This window comes from Staurois parvus, unplaced genomic scaffold, assembly GCF_062004578.1.
Source record: "Staurois parvus isolate SC_StPar_1 unplaced genomic scaffold, SC_StPar_1.0 ptg000053l, whole genome shotgun sequence".
NCBI classification, from domain to species: Eukaryota; Metazoa; Chordata; class Amphibia; order Anura; family Ranidae; genus Staurois; species Staurois parvus.
In genome coordinates this window covers 4750649-4768469 of record NW_028317849.1, presented here as the reverse complement: position 1 = coordinate 4768469, position 17821 = coordinate 4750649, and the positions used below count along the sequence as shown (strand labels likewise).

The 17821-nt window shown below is 41.7% G+C and overlaps 1 protein-coding gene across 2 annotated transcripts in view; it reads right to left on the bottom strand.

The window, feature by feature from the left end:
- Positions 1 to 16852, bottom strand: part of LOC149470089 (occludin-like) — a 95917-nt gene extending 79065 nt beyond the window's left edge. Inside the window, exon 1 of one of the 2 annotated variants that reach the window (XM_089667503.1) lies at positions 16742 to 16852. The gene's annotated coding sequence lies outside the window, so the exon portion shown is untranslated. Of the gene's footprint in view, positions 1 to 5708; positions 5825 to 16741 lie in introns of those variants that run through there. The other variant, XM_089667498.1, reaches the window with a different exon arrangement.
- Positions 16853 to 17821: the final 969 nt, after the last annotated feature.

The following is a 17821-nucleotide window of genomic DNA, read 5'->3' as shown; positions in this document are numbered from 1 at the left end:
TGGGACATACAAATGTTCCTTGATGCCCCGTCTCCTCAATGCTGCTAAGTGTCTTATTCCAGTACATTGGAATTCTCCTGTGCTGCCTTCAGTCAAGGAGTGGCTGCAGAAGGTACAGGACATTATGGATGCAGAGGAGTGGAGACATCAATGTACACATACTTATGATAAGTTCTATAGATATTTGGCCCCATGGATTGAATTTCTCCCCTCTGACAGATATAAAAAATTAATGGCGTAATAATTGATGTATTTAATTTTGAAAAACATGTTTCTCTTGTTAGCACCCTTCAGGGACCTTTTGACCAGGACAGATTATATACTGTATGTGTTTTCTATGGCTATTTTATCATCTGTTTGCCCCTTTTCCGATACCCCCCTTTCTCCCCTCCCGTTTCTCTCTTCCATTCTGCATTCTTCTTTGGGTTGTGTGAAAATTCAGATAGCTTAACTGATAATATTTACTTCTTACGAGCTGACCATTTTATTTGACTCTGGCATATGTAACATTGTCATGATATTTCTTTTGTGACAGTTCGGTCCTCTTCCTGGAATGTATGTATTGTTTTTCCTTTGTTTTTGGTCTTTTCTATATTGACTTATGCAAAAATGAAAATAAAGATTTTTCAGAAAAATAAAAATAGAAATATTTAACCTTTGAGGAGTATCTCATCAAAGCATCAATTCCTTTTGCAGGGGAAGCCTAAAATTTGATTTGTATTTTAGTGCAGACTTCTGCGAAAATCAGTGAGCCAATCACACAAGCACTGGGGGTTTCTGTACTCTAACAGCATACAGAAGGCCTCCAGGTTGCCAAATTGAATATTACGGAATATTACAGTGGCTGCAGATTAAAAAGCAAAGGTAAATTTTAATAACATTAAATTAAAATATGGCATGTGTAGCAATTGTATAGACCAGTGGTCTCCAAACTGTGGGTCTGGGGCTGGATGCAGCCCTCTGCTTGCCTTTATCCAGCCATTGGGGCACTATAATGTACCTCCAAATGACACCAACAATGAGACATTATTCCTTCCACTGACACCAAAGATGGGGCATCGTTTACTCCCACTGATGTCAGGACATTTTCTATTTCCACTGGCCAAATTGAATTTTAGGGAATATGACAGTGGCTGCCCTGTAAAGTCTGAAGAACCATAAACTTGGCCCTTTGTTTAGAAAATATGGAAACCCCTGGTATATGTTATTTATTTTTGTAACTTGCTATAATTTTTTTCAACAAAAGTGTGTTTAACTGCAGTGAATATACATTCACCGGCCACTTTATCAGGTATATGTGTTCAATTGCTTAGTAACACACATTGCTATTCAGCCAATCACATGGCAGCAACTCAATGCATTTAGTCATGTGGACATGGTGAAGACGACTTGCTGAAGTTCAAACCGAGCATTAGAATGGGGAAGAAAGGGGATTTAAGTGACTTTGAACGTGGCATGGTTGTTGGTGCCAGATGGGCTGGTCTGAGTATTTTCATGCAGAACCATCTCTAGGGTTTACAGAGAATGGTCCAAAAAAGAGAAAATATCTAGTGAGCGGCAGTTGTGTGGACGAAAATGCCTTGTTGATGTATGAGGAGAATGGGGAAACTGGTTGCTGTGACATTAAGATGGTGTTGTCAGAATTTGGTGTAAACAACATGAAAGCATGGATCCATCCTGCCTTGTATCAATGGTTCAGGCTGGTGGTGGTGTAATGGTGTGGGGGAGATTTTCTTAGGACTAGCAAGGTTACCTAATAAAGTGGCCAGTAAGTGTATAATGTGAGTGAACCGGAGCCGATCTCGATCCAGTGATGTACATGACAGCAGAGGCTCTCTGCCTATTCATAAGATCCCACTGTTGTCAATCACAGCCAGTGAGGAGGGAGCAGGGGTGTGCTCTTGCCCCGCTCCGTGGTTATTATGGATACACAGAGTGGGGCCTAGAAGCATGCACGCATGAGTGCCCCCACTTGTTATGGTGGGCACTTGGCGGGGGGAAGGGGCCAGGAGCTCCAGCAGGGGACCCGTGAAGGTGAGGATTATTGTTATATTATTATACAGGATTTATATAGAGCCAACAGTTTGCGCAGCGCTTTACAAAATGAAAGTAGACATTAAAGTTACAATACAATTTGGTACAAGAGGAAACAGAGGGCCCTCAGGACTGTTCTGTGCAAAACCATTACATAGAGCATGTACTGTAAGTATAACATGTTTGTTATTTTTTTAAAAATAAAAAGTTTGCCTTTAGAATCACTTTAAAGTGGTAGTAAACTCTTCTTGAATAATTTTACCTACAGGTAAGCTTATGGTAAAGCTTACCTGTAGGTAAAATTAATATCTCCTAAACGTGAAGCATTTAGGAGATATTAGCCCTTTTTGACATTCAGCTCATGTGCTCTGAAGGAATTTCATACCCATGCTACTCCTTCAGAGCAGTGTGCCATGGCCAGGGAGTGACATCATTGCGGCTCGGCCTTTCAGCTGGCCAGAGCTTGCGAACCTGGAAGGAACATCAGGTGAAGATGGAACCACCCGGGGAGCCCTGACAGTGCGCCGCTGGAGGGCTTCATTTCAAGGTGAGTCCTTCGTAATGTGCTAGTATGCAATGCATACTAGCACATTAGGCCTTTACCTTGCAAGAGTTTTTTTTTTCTTTTTTTGTTTTTATGCGGTTTACTCCCGCTTTAATATCACTGATGATCTGTCCAAAATCCATTATATTTATGAAAATACATCATGAGAACTAAACATTTCTCATGAAAACCAGATGCTTTTTTTCGTGTTTCTAGCTATAAGAAAATGAAGAGAAAAGTTTGATTGGATTAGAAGTTATAGGTACCAACAATAGTCGTTCTTTCAGCCACCTTTTATCATAAAGCCCAACGTTTCATCGATACCCAGGTTGCCCTATGATAAACAAATCTACCTTTTACTTTGTCTTGTTTCTTCTGTGTCATGTTCCCCTCCTTATCTTAATCTTGTGCCTTATTCCACTTCACGCTTTCTATCACACCCTTTCTATTTGCTCTCTCCATCCTTATCGTTCACATTGTTCTTGGTCTTGGTTCTGCTTCTTATCATAGTTTCCTTACCTTATTTCAGTTCAGCTTGTTGACACACCCACATTTAATATTTCCTCCTTTTTTTTCTGCTTTCCATTTTACCATATCTTGGAAGTCACTCACCCTAAGTCAAAGAAATGCTTCATGCTCTCTTGTTAAATTTGATCCTTTCTGGCCTCTCTGTTCTAAATAATTGATCAGCGTTTTGAATGCGAGACCTTAGACAGAGAGTCCTAGCACATTCCACAACAGGTGCCCTCAGATAAAATGATAGACGAAAACAGAGGTCTCCATTTTTCGTTATCATATAAAAAATAGCACTTAAAACACTTCATTCATAAAAAGGTTAAATATTTTAATAGCACATTCACTGAGAGTCACATCTTGCTTTTAAATGGCTAGTTGAGAACCTCTGATATGAATTATGTATGAAAATACTTTCTAGCAAGTCAGAGGTATAATATTGAAGTACGGGGAAACAGTAAGTGTTGCCTGTAGTAATTGTGCCAGAAAGAAAAGGTTTTGCCAGATTTTTCGGGGTCATGCACCTCCTTTACGCTTCCTCCACTTCTGTAAAATACTTTTTTTTTTAACAAACAGCAGCAGCAGATGTTATCCTCTATTGTAGGCTGCCGCTCTAAACCTGACAAGTCCAAAAAATAATAGATTCAAAAAATAATAGAATTAGCTATAAAACCTATTATATATTTTTATTAAAATATTATACATTTACTAACCAATGAATTAATCAAAATGGTTTCACAAGTATATGGAGTATCTTAAGGCAACCAGTCATGCCATCACAAAGATGCTTGATAGCTTAGAGCAGTGGTCTCCAAACTGCGGCAGGGGACTGGATGTGGCCCTTTGCTTGCTTTTATCTGGCCCTTGGGTCACTATTTCCTCCACTGATACAAAAAATAGGGCATAATTCCCTCCACTGACACCAGTAAAGGGCACAATTCCTCACAATGACACCAACATCCGTTGAGATTGGATTAAAAAAAATATGTTAGAATATGTTAAAAGGCATTCAAATGATTGCTTAGAGTAATTCATTTATTTATTTAATAATTACATAGGATACTAATGAATAGGTACAGAAGTGAAGTAAATTAAATTAATCGCATTTTGATGCAAAAAGAATTCTATTGACCTGGAAATGATCTTCTCCACCATCTCTTTCTTAGTAAGAACATTTAGTTAGTTGTGCTTTTCCCTTATACCAGCTTACATATGCCAGGAGGGGTTCTTCCAAGGGGTCTGACAAAATTTGGGGTCCATGGACATGTTCTCTGCTTGCTAGTTGGACTGCTGTGGTTGAACTGTGACACTACATTATTGTCTACACACACTCACTGGCCATTTTATTAGGTACACTTGTTAAACTGCTTAGTAGCACAAATTGCTAATCAGCCAATCACATTGCAGCAATTCAATGTATTTATTCATGAGGACATGGTGAAAATGACTTGCTGAAGTTCAAATCGAGCATCAGCATGGGGAAGAAAGGGTATTTAAGTGACTTTGAATATGACATGGTTGTTGGTGCCAGACGAGCTGGTCTGAGTATTTAAAAAACTGTTGATCTACTGGGATTTTCATGCACAACCATCTCTAGGGTTTACAGAGATTGGTCCGAAAAAGAGAAAATATCCAGTGAGTGGCAGTTGTGTGGACAAAAATGCCTTGTTGATGTCAGAGGTCAGAGAAGAATGGGCTGACTGGTTGGTGCGACATTCAGATGATAGGGTCAGATCCATCTTGCTTGGTATCAACAGTTCAGGCTGGCGGTGGTGGTTTAATGGTGTGGGTGATATTTTTTCGGCACTAGCAAGGTGTATATACCGGTGACTATATACTTGTTTGTAATTTATTCTTCTGTATTGTTCTCAGTATGCCTATTGATCTTGTTGCTACTTGTCTAAAGGATAAATGTTTGTGAAATGATGTTCACTGTGTTGTTATGTTTTATGCCTATTTGTATATCTAAAACTCAATAAACAACATCTTAATATTTACAGTACTATTAATACAGTAATATTTAAAGTTAATTGATTCAAAAATATTTAATTAAATTGCAAAACACTTGTTAAGGTTTGATATAGAGTTTCATATGTTATTAAAAAGTTTAACAAACTTTGTAAGCAGTTTGAAGTTATTGCAAACCCGAATTACTATCTGTACCATGCATTGCAATGAATATGTAAAGGCTATGTATTGCAATAAATGTGTATTAATGATCACTTGTCCATGGATACTCCTCTACCCCAAGGTGTTGCTGATTGGTGTCACAGCGCTCCATACAAATGCTATTATCAGGTCTTCTGATCTTTCTGATGTCAATAATCTACTTTTGTACTTTTCAGGTCATGTGCCTGTTTGTCCCATCTACAATTGTCGAATACAAATGCTATTATCAGGTTTTCTGATGTTTCTGATGTCAATAATCTACTTTTGCACTTTTCAGGTCATGTGCCTGTTTGTCCCATCTACCTCCCAGCTTTTATATGTGTGTGCACAATTTTTTCTATATACTTTGATGATGAAGTTTTTTTTGTCTTTGATATAAAGTATCACTTGTCTATCCTGCACTCCTCCAATATGTTAAATAGTTCCATTCCTTTATTCTAGCACTCACCTTCTTTCTTTGCTGTCTTTTGAATGGTGACAGGTGTCTGCTGATTGTAGGCGTCCTGTGTATAGCTGCACAGTGTTCTTCACTTTTTCACCTCTTTGTTGTCTGGTAATGGCGCTCCTGGGATTAATGATTAGAATCCAGCTCTGCCCACATTCACACTGACAATCCTCCCCTCAGGGCTGGTCAGCAGTTGGAGAACTGCACAATTCCCTGAGAACTAGTGCACAGGCAGGTCTGCTATTCATACACCTTTAACCGCTTCTTTCCCAGAGGGTACACCCAGAATTAGACAGGTTGGGTAAAAGATACCGGAGAGCTGATCTGATAAATCTACAGTATAGTTACTTCTGCAAGATATATTTGGTTTTATAAGCATTAATAAAAGTCTTACGTATTATTTCATACACTAATGGAATGCAAACAGCTTAAAGCAATAAAACATTAAAAAAATGACTTGTTTAAAGCTTGACTCTAGGAAGATATAAATTACATAAATTATTACAGCTATGTAACTGTAAATCTTGTGCCCTTTACGTAACGCATATGTGCACACACACCCCACATATGCATTCATGGATGGCCGACGTGTCTGTACTGAGATTGCGCTCACTATGCACTTCCAGCAGTGACTGAGCTGTCCAGTCTTTAGAAATGGTCAGGATGGACTAGGCACAACTGGTAAGGGTCATGTGATCAGACAGGCCTTCCAGCTCCCTTGGTGTAAAGACCCATTTAAAGGCAAATTTGTCTTTATTAAGTTTTACAACCGAATATACAGAAGGAGAAAAAAAAATGGGACCACCGATTACACATACTGTACATACGGACAAACAGGCTCAAGCATGAGATGAGCCAAAGAGATAACTGCAGTCAACGAGTATCACTAGCCAAATTAGAAAAATCCTGATAAATAACAGGTATACAACAGAGACATATATTTGAGAGAACTGTCTCATATAAAGGCATAAAGAACATCAATACATGTCCATGTAAAGTTCACCATATAAAACAACATAGAGATGAGAGAAAAGAAAGAAAAAAAAAAACTAAAGGGAGAAAATTAAGAAGAAGTGAACATAGAAAGAAAGAGAAGCTAGAAAAGAGAGTCAGGAGCCGAGACAGAAAAGGGGTGGAACTGGCATGGTCCCACGCCAAAGGAGCCCAGAGGTGGCATCCCAAACATATAGATCGAAAGCAAGTACACTGATACAATACAGACCACCGTGGGTCCACCGGACTGAATGGGTGAAGTCTAAGGAGGCACAGAAGGAGCACACAACTCCTGAAGGGACGAGGTGGAGGAGAAAAAGCCAGACCGACCATAATAACTTATATTTTTATAGGTATCATTGGCAAACGCCAAAATCTCTTCCATTCTCATGATATCATTAACTACTTGCCAACCGCAGATAGCCGAATGACGGCTACACTGCGGCCGGCCAATTCTGGGAGGGCATCATATGACTTCCTCCCAGAACGCATTCTCCTGCGCGCCTCCGGGGGCGCGCACCCGGCGATCTCCATGATCGCTGTGTCCTACGGACACAGCTGATCACGTGATGTGGTAAAAGGCCAATTACAGCGGCCTTTTACCACGTGATCAGCCATGTCCAATGACATGCTGACCACCGGGAAATGCAGTTGCCGATTCTCGGCTGCACTTTCCTCACGCTGTCAGAGCGCGAGGAAAGCACTGCCGAGAACCGGCAGTTGTCAGAGCAGGGATCGGCACCGATCATCAGGGCACTGATGATCAGTGCCCTGATGATCGGTGCCCAGCAGTGCCACCCACCAGTTCCGCCCACCTGTGCCCAGCAGTGCCACCCAGCAGTGCCACCTACCTGTGCCCAAAAGTGCCACCTACCTGTTCCAAGCAGTGCCACCCACCTGTGCCCACCAGTGCCACCCACCAGTGTCCATCAATGCAGTGCTGCCAGTCAGTGCCCAGCGGTTGTGCCAGTCAGTGCCCAGCAGTTCCGCCAGTCAATGCCTAGCAGTGCCACCAGTCAATGCCCAGCAGTGATGCCAGTCAGTGCCACCTATCAGTGCTGTCTATCAGTACCCATCATCAGTGCCGCCTATCAGTGTCACCTATCAGTGCCGCCTATCCGTGACACCTCATTAATGCTGCCTATCAGTGCCGCCTATCAGTTCCCTTCAGTGCTGCCTATCAGTGCCCATCAGTGCTCCCTATCAGTGCCCATCAGTGCTGCCTATAAGTGCCCATCAGTGCTGCCTCATCAACGCACATCAGTGAAGGAGAAAAATTACCTGTTTGAAAAATTTTATAATAGAAACAAATAATTTTTTTTTTTTCAAATTTTTTGCAATTTTTTTGTTCATGGAGCAAAAAGTAAAACATCCAGCGGTGAGTAAATGCCACCAAAAGAAAACTCTATTTGTGAGAAAAAAATGATAAAAATTTCATGTGGGAACAATCTTGCATGACTGTGCAATTGTCAATCAATGTGCAACAGCGCTGAAAGCTGAAAATTGGCCTGGTAAAGAAGGGGGTATAAGTGCACGGTAGGCAAGTGGTTAACCGCCTGTAAAGACCCATTTAAAGGGATGCTGGGGCAGGGGTTAAATGCATTTATTTATTTTTTTAATTCAACCAGTCTAAGCACCTAAAATGGAAAAACATATAGAGCACAGGAAGGTGTCAGTAGTGTCAATGGTGAAAAAAAGTTTTAATATATGTAAAAAAATATCCTTTTACTTTGTGGTATATAAACATCTACATGGTGGCATCAGAAAGTACTTCCATAGTCTGTTCCAAATGTTACATCATAAAAGCACAGGATCTCGTAAAAATGAGATAGCACAACTGCAAATGGAGCAGCCCACCAGAGATCCACCAGCTGATTATTATCATAGATGAAGCTGACATCATCACAATAGGATCAGCTGTCTCCTGCAGACCAGCTACATACAGCCACCCATGAGAAATTAACATGGTAAGAGCCTCTTGCAGACCATGTACAGCAGAGCTCAGAATGTGAGAAGAAGAAGCAATGCCAGCAGCCAATCATTTCAGGTTCTGACAAGAAGTATGCTGATATGAGGAGGAAGCAGAGTGATGTAGAGATAAGCTGATCACTGTGCTGCTTCTCCTTTCACTGTCCAGTCACAGTAACCTCAGAGGAGGTTGGTGGAATGAGACAGGCCATCTGTGAACAAATGGGTTTTGTTTTCTTATCTTTTAATGTGTTATTCACTCTTATCTTATTTTTGGTTGGAGTTCTGCTTTAGAAGCCAGTGATACTGCATACAAAAAAAAAAACAGGGTTTCCTTTATTGATATTGTATAAGGATAATGCTTGAAAACTGAAAAGCAGAACACATCTTTATGCAGTTGTGTAAAGTTTTAAAAGCAATGTTTTAAGAAGCTATTGTTGCAATTTTATATTGTACGCCCTATTCTATGCATTCTTGTATAAGAGGCACTTGTGCATTCTATGACACTGAAGTAAGCTTGTCATTCAGCCTGGTATCACACATACACCGTGCGGTATATCGCATGTGATTCGCACAGGAACCGCACCGCTCCTGTGCAAATCACATGCGATTTGTGTGTGGTGCGATTGGACCCGGCTCCTGACTCTAATTGCACCGCACTCGCACCAAAAAGGTGCAGGACCCTTTTTTTGGTCTGCACTAGAATCGGATTGCATGGGTAGTCACACATATGCGATCTGATTCTGCACATCGCACCGCATTTTGTGGACCGCTTTCAGGGTGTTGTTAACTTAACATACACACCCGCAGCGGTTCGCATGAACAGGGTGTGATTCTGATGCTGTGCGGAATTCGCACAGAAAATACTGCGAATTCCAGACCACATCAGTGTGAACCAGGGCTAAAGAAACACAGTGACCCCTGTTACTGATCTTCTTCTGAAATGCAAGTTGCCTGGCTGTTCTGAAACTTTTCGGAGTCTTTGACCCAGAGAAAGCATACAGATTAGGAAAACCAAAGTAAATCCAGAAGTCCTTATCTGCATATTTGTTCCAAATCAGTGAGAGCTGCGGTTTCTGTCTTGTTTGTGAAAGTACAAGCTGACATTCTGATCCTGGCTCAACTAATAAATATGTACTGTATCTGAGCTGGAACAATGATATGCACATCAACTGTCCTACTGGTGATTTACCAATAACAATATACAAATTAATTGTCAACGTAGCTGCAGCAGTCATTTAGACATACAGGGGCGGTAAAACTGCACAGTAGAGCCACCCCACAACTTCTCCCCCTTAAGATGCAATAGACAGTGGATGGGGGTGTTTACATTCCATGGTCACGATGCTTTGCATCTGCGACAAAAGACACCCAACCTGTAATGTTCAAGTGAACAGGGAAGTGCTGCAAATGCCCCACAGCAGTGTGCAATGCAAGTGGTTGCAGCACATTTGTTGGCAGAAATGGGGTTCAAACAAGCAGTGAGGAGGCATTACATCGCCTAATCACTGCCTGTCAATCACCTCTGAAAAGCAATACAAATACAGATCACTCTTCAGAGGAGAGGTAGATTTGAACACACATCAAAATCTCCCCCTAAAGAGTATCTAAACCGAAGAACAAAAAGTGATGGCATGATCATCTTTTTAAATGGTTCTTAGATGCGGTTGCTGCGTTAATTTTCTTTTTACTCTCTCATTGTAACCCGGTAATTCTGCTATTAGCACACTTTGTGGTTGATTTAATGATAGGCTGTCCCCCCATTTTCTATTCCCATTATGGGGGTGAAAGGGGGGACATATGTGGGGAGGGTTAGGGGGAAAAATTGTATTAGAAAATGTATTTGTAGTGTTATATATTATGTTGGTTTTTGTAAGATGAATTTAATCAATAAAAAAAATAATTAAAAAGAAAAAAAAGACTAATAGGCTGTCCACTTTATAAGTTACAGGAGCGGTTGCCATGGGTGCAAAATTTCTGCCACCAGGTACATCAGTAACCTCTGAGATAAGGATGTCAGCATGTACCCTGAAATTATATGAGGCCACACTAGGCTCCAGAACTACCCCATCGCCCCTTACTACCTTGACTATGGGGGATAGGAGGGACTAGGCTTAGAGTCTGCAGCACCTTTATCTGAATTCTGAGCCTGGATCACACCTGATGGGCCCCCCAGGGAGGAACAGTGCCACACTGCCTACTCAGACTATACTCTCATTAACTCTTCACTAGGGGGCAGCTTGGACTACAGCCCTGTGCCTGATTACACAATTGGATAGGCAACAGTGTATTTTGTTTTTGTGCTGCCCTAGGCAACACTAAAATCCGGCGCCCACCCCACATAATCTTAAAAAGGAGAGAGAGAGATGATCCTCCAGCACTCACCTCTGGAATGAAAGCAGCTGGCTCATCCCCAGAGACATAATCAGGAAAGCTTAGTGTCATCGTCTTTGTGTGGGAATGAGAGTTGGCCTCTACCTACACCCTCCAGCAGCCCCAACCTCTCTCGGATTCCATGCCAGAGCTCAAGCAGTGCCTCTCCTGGTCCCCATCATCTGTCATCTGCCACGTGTGCCCCTTTTTCCGGGGGGCGGTGCTGCCCCTCTGAAAAATGCCGCCCAAGGCAAATGCCTTTTTTGGTTCACAGTAAATATGCTCCAGTGGATAGGGCCCAGGGCACCCTGTGTTAGGGAACTGCCAGCTGGGAATCAGTCTCCAGTCTCTCCAGGGGTGGGAGAGGGCCACAGTAGGCACCACTATGAGTGGATGAGAAAGCTAGGCACACAGAGGAACTCTGGTAAGGCATTCTCTTACTATGTAATGTATATATTACATTTTAAGAGAGTGCCTTACCATATATATACATTCTGCTGAAAGGGACTCAATACCACACTATGCCACTGCCCCCTGCTGTGACCGTGGTGTTGCCTAGACATATATAGATACACCGTAATGTTGGGTAGTGGACATTTTGGTCTGAAGATGAATATCGCCACTATGGAAGCCGTCAGAAAAATTGGCGGTCAACTAAACCCAATGTTATTAATTATAATTTAATTTTAGATTGCAGACTTAATATTTTATAATCGCAAATTATTGAGTTTTTAAAATTAAAATGAAACATACTGGACCTAAAAGACCCTCCACATTGCTAAGTTTGTATGGATGAATTGGGGAAAAGCTAACTGACACCATGTTTTAATTATCAGGAACTTGAGAGGTAGGGCTCATTCACATGGGAAGCCATGGGTGAAAATCTGCAATTCTTACCAGCCCAGAGGCTATCCCCATGTACACTGTGTGTACGAACAGACACAGCTAGCAGCAGAATGGGCAAATTCATACCCTGCAGTATAAAACTAGGACTCTGACTGGCCCTGGATGCAGACAGTTTGTCCAGCAAAGGCATTATTGGCTGTATACAATTTGGCCACAGCTAATCTTCCAATTTGTATGTGGTCAACTGCTGCATACGACATTTAGCCACATCAGAACAGAGCAGCCTGGATGCCCCCCCCCCCCCTCCATTGGAATAATCTGTTTTTATTATGTAGTGCTACCTTTGAAAGAGCTGCTGAACTTCAGGCCTTTTCCCCCACACGGTACCCACAGCCAGACAACAGGAATTTTCCACACACTCTAAATGGCTCCAGAAAACAGTTTAGGGGTTTTGTTTTACTTTTGGGTAGAACTTGGAAAGGGATTAGGGCAGGCACGTCCAAAGTCCGGCCCGCGGGCCATTTACGGCCCGGGGGTCGGTTAAATACGGCCCTCCAACAGCCCTCCCTGCTCTGTGTAATGTGGCCCTCCCACGGCCCTCCCTTCTATGGCAGACAGTCTTCTGCTTGAGAGCAGAGGGCAGTGCGCATGCCTGACTGCGGCGCGTTCTCCCTGGTCTGTGTAAATGCGGCTGTTGCACGGCACTCCCTTCTGTGGCAGACAGTCTTCTGCTTGAGAGCAGTGCGCATGCGTGACTGCGCCGTGCTGGGAGCGACAGAGGGCGGTGACGTCAGGGCCGGGCTTCCAGCGTGAAGTGTGTTTCTCTTCCCCTCCCGGCTGCCGAGCAGTGACTTCAGCTCCAGCTGCCTTTTTCACCCTTCACATTAGTGCAGGTAAGTTTTTTTTAAATTTATTTTCAATACATTGTGAAAACTCAGCTGTCAGTTGATGTTAATGTTATGAAATGAAAAGTATGTCGTTTGCAATTAACTTGGCATAAAATAATTTATTTGCATTTAATTGTAATGGTTCAAAGAATGTTCGGAAAAATGTTCGGCCCTCTACCATGTTCACTTCATCCAATCTGGCCCTCTTTGAAAAAAGTTTGGACACCCCTTGATTAGGGGTACATGGGTTGCCCCAAATTGAAGAAATGCTGCAAAATATTGACAAACAGTTGAGGACCTGCCAACGTCTGTGGCTGCTGTAGACTGCTTCAAACTGAGCTGCACACCTACAGGAATGATGACACAGCATGTAAAATGAACAAAAGCTACAAAAAGTCAAAGTTGTAGGTGCAGCACCTGGCTGAATTGCATTGCTCCTGGCTGCTCTCAAAACAAGCTGGAGATATTGGGGGTGCTCCTTGCTGTCTTACACTGCATTCAAGCTGTTTCCTGGGTCCCAGACATGTGCAGGATTGCACTACACTGTCCTCTCTGTGGCTTTGGGTGCAATGGCTGGTATATACTCACTCAGTCCCTTTACGTGACTCCTTGGATCCAGAGAGCTGCTGCATAGGGCTTTCTGATGTACAGGCTGATTGTGGCTTGGAGACCCCAGCTAAGCCTGGCTAAGTGACTCTTTTTCTTTCTTTCTTTCTTTCTTTCTTTCTTTCTTTCTTTCTTTCTTTCTTTCATTCTTTCTTTCTTTCTTTCTCTCTCACTCTCTCTCTCTCTTTCTCTCTCTCTTTCTTTCTTTTTCTCTCTTTCCTTCTTTCTCTATTTCTTTTTCTCTCTCTCTCTCCTTTTCTCTATTTCTCTTTCTTTCTCTCTCTCTCTTTCTCTCTGTCTCTCCCCTTCTTTCCCTTTTCTCTTTCTCTCTGTCTCTCCCCTTCTTTCCCTTTTCTCTTTCTCTCTGTCTCTCCCCTTCTTTCCCTTTTCTCTTTCTCTCTGTCTCTCCCCTTATTTCCCTATTTCTCTTTCTCTCTGTCTCTCTCCTTCTTTCCCTGTTTCTCTTTCTTTCTCTCTTTCTCTCTCCTTCTCTCTTTCTTTCTCTCTCTGCTGACACCCGCCAGGATCCGATCTAAATCTGTACACTAGAAACAGATGGATGGGGATCCATTCCTCATCTGTCTGGTGCATGGGATTGGATGACCATCAGATGGAAACGGACCACTTGCCTGCATCACAGATAACAGCGGCCTGTGTCTGCTCTGCTTAGCAGAGCAGACACGGAACTGTCATTCACCTGCTCAGTGGGGATCAGCAGAGAGATCGCCCACTGAGAAGGCAGATCCACTTGACGGAGTCCGCCCCATGTGAAAGGGGCCATAAAGAGACCACGTGTAACGGACACTTTGGGGGAGATTTACTAAAACTGGAGAGCCTGATATCTGGTGCAGTTCTACATCGAAACCAATCAGCTTCCAGGTTTTAACGCCACAGCTTAACTGAACAAGCTGAAGGAAGAAGCTGATTGGCCACCATGCGCAGATGCACTAGATTCTGACTGCTCCAGTTTTAGTAAATCCCCCCTTTATTTTGATTTAACCTAAAAAGTATGCATATATATGTTTGTCAAAGGATGATAAATTACATCATTCATATAATCAAGAAGGTAGAATGAAACAGCATTCTGTAATTGCAACTCAGGTTATAATTTTGGGCCCCCTTGTATATGTATATGAGAGCTGAGAGCTTTTGCTGTGAGTTCACAGAAAGGCTACGTTCACACTAGCCTTGTTTGCTAGCGGCAGAAAGGCGTTTGGGAAGCGTTTTTACCACTTCCCAAACTCCTCGGACAATTCTGCCCATTGCAGCACATGGTGCTGTTCTAACGGTAGCGTCGCGGCTAAACGGACACCTCTGGTTGAGTCAGGAGGCGTTGAAGCCTCCTACTCTAATTTATGGTGCCAATCCGCAAATGCCCGGCCGGTTGCGACGCGGTTGCGGGGCGTTTACGGAGCGGTAACAACATTCAAACTTCATTATAGGCGTTTGTGGGGCTAGCAACCGCGGCATTTGCCGAGCGTTAAAAAATGCTCCGCAAACGCCGGACCAACGCTTGCCAAACGCTATAGGGGCGTTTGGCAAGCGTTGGTAAAACAGTCAAGTGTGAACGAGCCCAAACACAAAGAACTTACATGCACATCACACAAACACACATAAACATCTTATTTTATTTGTATACATATTCTCTGTATTTTACTTTTAACTCTTCCTATTTACTCTATTTTGTTTTGTAATTTTGAGGACTTTGTGCGATCCAATGAAGTCATAATACTTTTCATCCTGCTGGCTAACTATTAAAATTGTTACAAAGAATCACCTAAAGCACTGAGAATATTAATGAATGCATAAATACCTAACATAGATAAACTTTCTGTTAAATTTTCATATGATATTGATCTTCATTGGTACCCTCCAGCCTGAGTAAGGTGTTGTTGGTTGAGGTGGATATTTTCAGACAGAGGCAGATTTACTAACGTCAGAATGGCTTTTTATGCTGATTTTCTTCATTGTTTTTGATTTTGTTTTTTCCTGTTGAAATTGATGGCCTGAATCTTGAATTATATGTACATGACTGTTATTTTAGAAGTTTTTAAAGTTTTTGTTCACTGTCAAAACTTTATATATATTCTTTTTATTGTTCAGACCTCAAGAGCAGTCATTGATGAAGCTTTTAACATTCTGTATGTCTTTTTCACAATGCTACAAATCTATAAATATGCTTACAGTTTTTTTCTCTTCTCTGAAGGACAAATATTTGTGAAATGATGTTCACTGTGTTGTTATTCATTATGCCTATTTGTACATCTAAAACTCAATAAACAGCATCATAGAATGCACTAGGGTTGATTTACTAAAACTGGAGAGTGCAAAATCTGTTACAGCTGTGTGCAAAGAAACCAATCAGCTTCCAGGTTTTATTGTCAATGCTTGATCGAACAAGCTGAAGTTAGAAGCTGATTGGCTGCCATGCAGAGCTGTATCCAATTTTGCACTGGCCAGTTTTAGTAAATCAACTAAAATGTGTTTGTGCAGGTCAGATGGGAATATTGTGTTGCACTTTGTGCATGCTGCATGCTGTTTTTATACTATCTCAGACAGCAGCTTTGGTATAAGCCCTGGTTCACACTGATGCAGTGAGGAATTTGCAGCGTTTTCAGTGCAAATTCTGCACTGCATCAGAATCGCACCCCATTCATGCAAACCGCTGCAGGTGTTAAGTAAACCATACTTTGAAAGCGGTCCGCAAAACGCGGTGCGATGTGCAGAATCAGATCGCATAGCTGTGAATACCCATGCAATCCAATTCTAGTGTGGACCCAAAAAAGGGTCCTGCAACTTTTTGGTGTGGGTGTGGTGCAATTAGAGCCATACAAAATGTATGGCTCCAAACACACACAAATCGCATGTGATTTGCACAGGAATGTGGTGCAGTTCCTGTGAGAATCACATGCGATATACCGCACCGCATATATCTGAACCCAAGCTCAGGTGGAATGGAATAACACATGCCATATGCCAAATCAACATACGATGCTACCCAAAAAATAAATATATAAAAAAGAAACGATTCATACCATAACAAGTAATCTATACAAATAAAAAGACATGCACTAAATCAATGTATCAATAAATATATAAAAAAATAAAATGTTTCATAACAAAAAAACTGTGCAAATCAAATAAGGGTGCATAAATCAATAGATCAAAAATCAATCCAACACACAACGTGATGAAAAAAACAAATAAATTGGTAAAAATCATTCAAACTGAACATAATAAACCAATTGCAAGTCCATAAACCATCCAGGTGTTCAAAACTAACATCTTCCACAAGGTGAAAAATGTGATTTTCAGTGTCTGTTCTTCCCACCCTTCACAATGCATACCAGAGGTATAACTCACCGGAATTTATTTGACCACTTGTGATAAAACGGTCAAACAGCGCAGGGTAACGTTGCTCAAAATCCCTTGGTTCCTATGATCTTCACGAACAGAAGGTCCCATTTATGTAAAGTGTAAAAAAGGAGAAAAAGCTAATTGCGTAAAACAACTTCTTTATTAAAAGGTCGCAGTAAAAACAATCCAGTGATACCCACAAACAAGCAGTGCACTTCCTGCTCCAAGAGCCTCTGTCAGTGTGCTGACGTCATGGTACTCAATCCTCACCCAATGCGCTTCCTCTATACAGACATAATCAGGAATGGTCTATTGTACTGCTGCCTAATTATAATTGCAGCTGTGTGATAGTTTAAAATAATCAGTTGTGCTGAGTGCTCTAATTTGTTTTTAAAATGAATGTATAAATAAAACATGTTTTGATAGGATGAGGAATCATCAGAACCTCTGTCAAGCTCCGTCAGAAAGATTCCCCCATCGCAGTTTCACCCAACCAAAAGTGAGTGAAAATCTCCAACTATAACATATACTTTTTTTTAGTAGATTAGGGGAAGTCTAGAACCACAGTAAACATTTGGTTTCTTTATTTTTATGTCCGATCTTGGTGCAATCTTCTCTAGTTTTACCAATAACAGTCTAGTTTGAGCTCCCACCTAAATAATTAATTCATATTTACATCCAATGAGGTTGACACACCCCACAAAATAGTTGATAAATGTAAAGGAGATTGTGCAATCAGGTTGTAACCCATGGGTCCATATTTACAATCTTTTTAGGTGTAACAAGGAAATTTACAGCTCCTCCAGTCAGTGTTTTAACCTTTTGCAAAAATGTATGAATTATTTGGATATTTTGGGGTTGCTATACTTAAAGAGTGCAAAATCTGGTGCAGCTGTGTATGGTAGACATTCAGCTTCTAAGGTCGGCCATACATGGGTTGATTTCTGAACGATTTTTAATTCGAAAGTCAGACCTAAGAATAATCGGTTGATTTACGTTCTGTTAGTGGGGCAATGGCACAGGTTGATTTTCGTGGTTCCACCCTGTGACGGGAGTGACTTTTGGGGGTGGGGGGACCTCTGTATC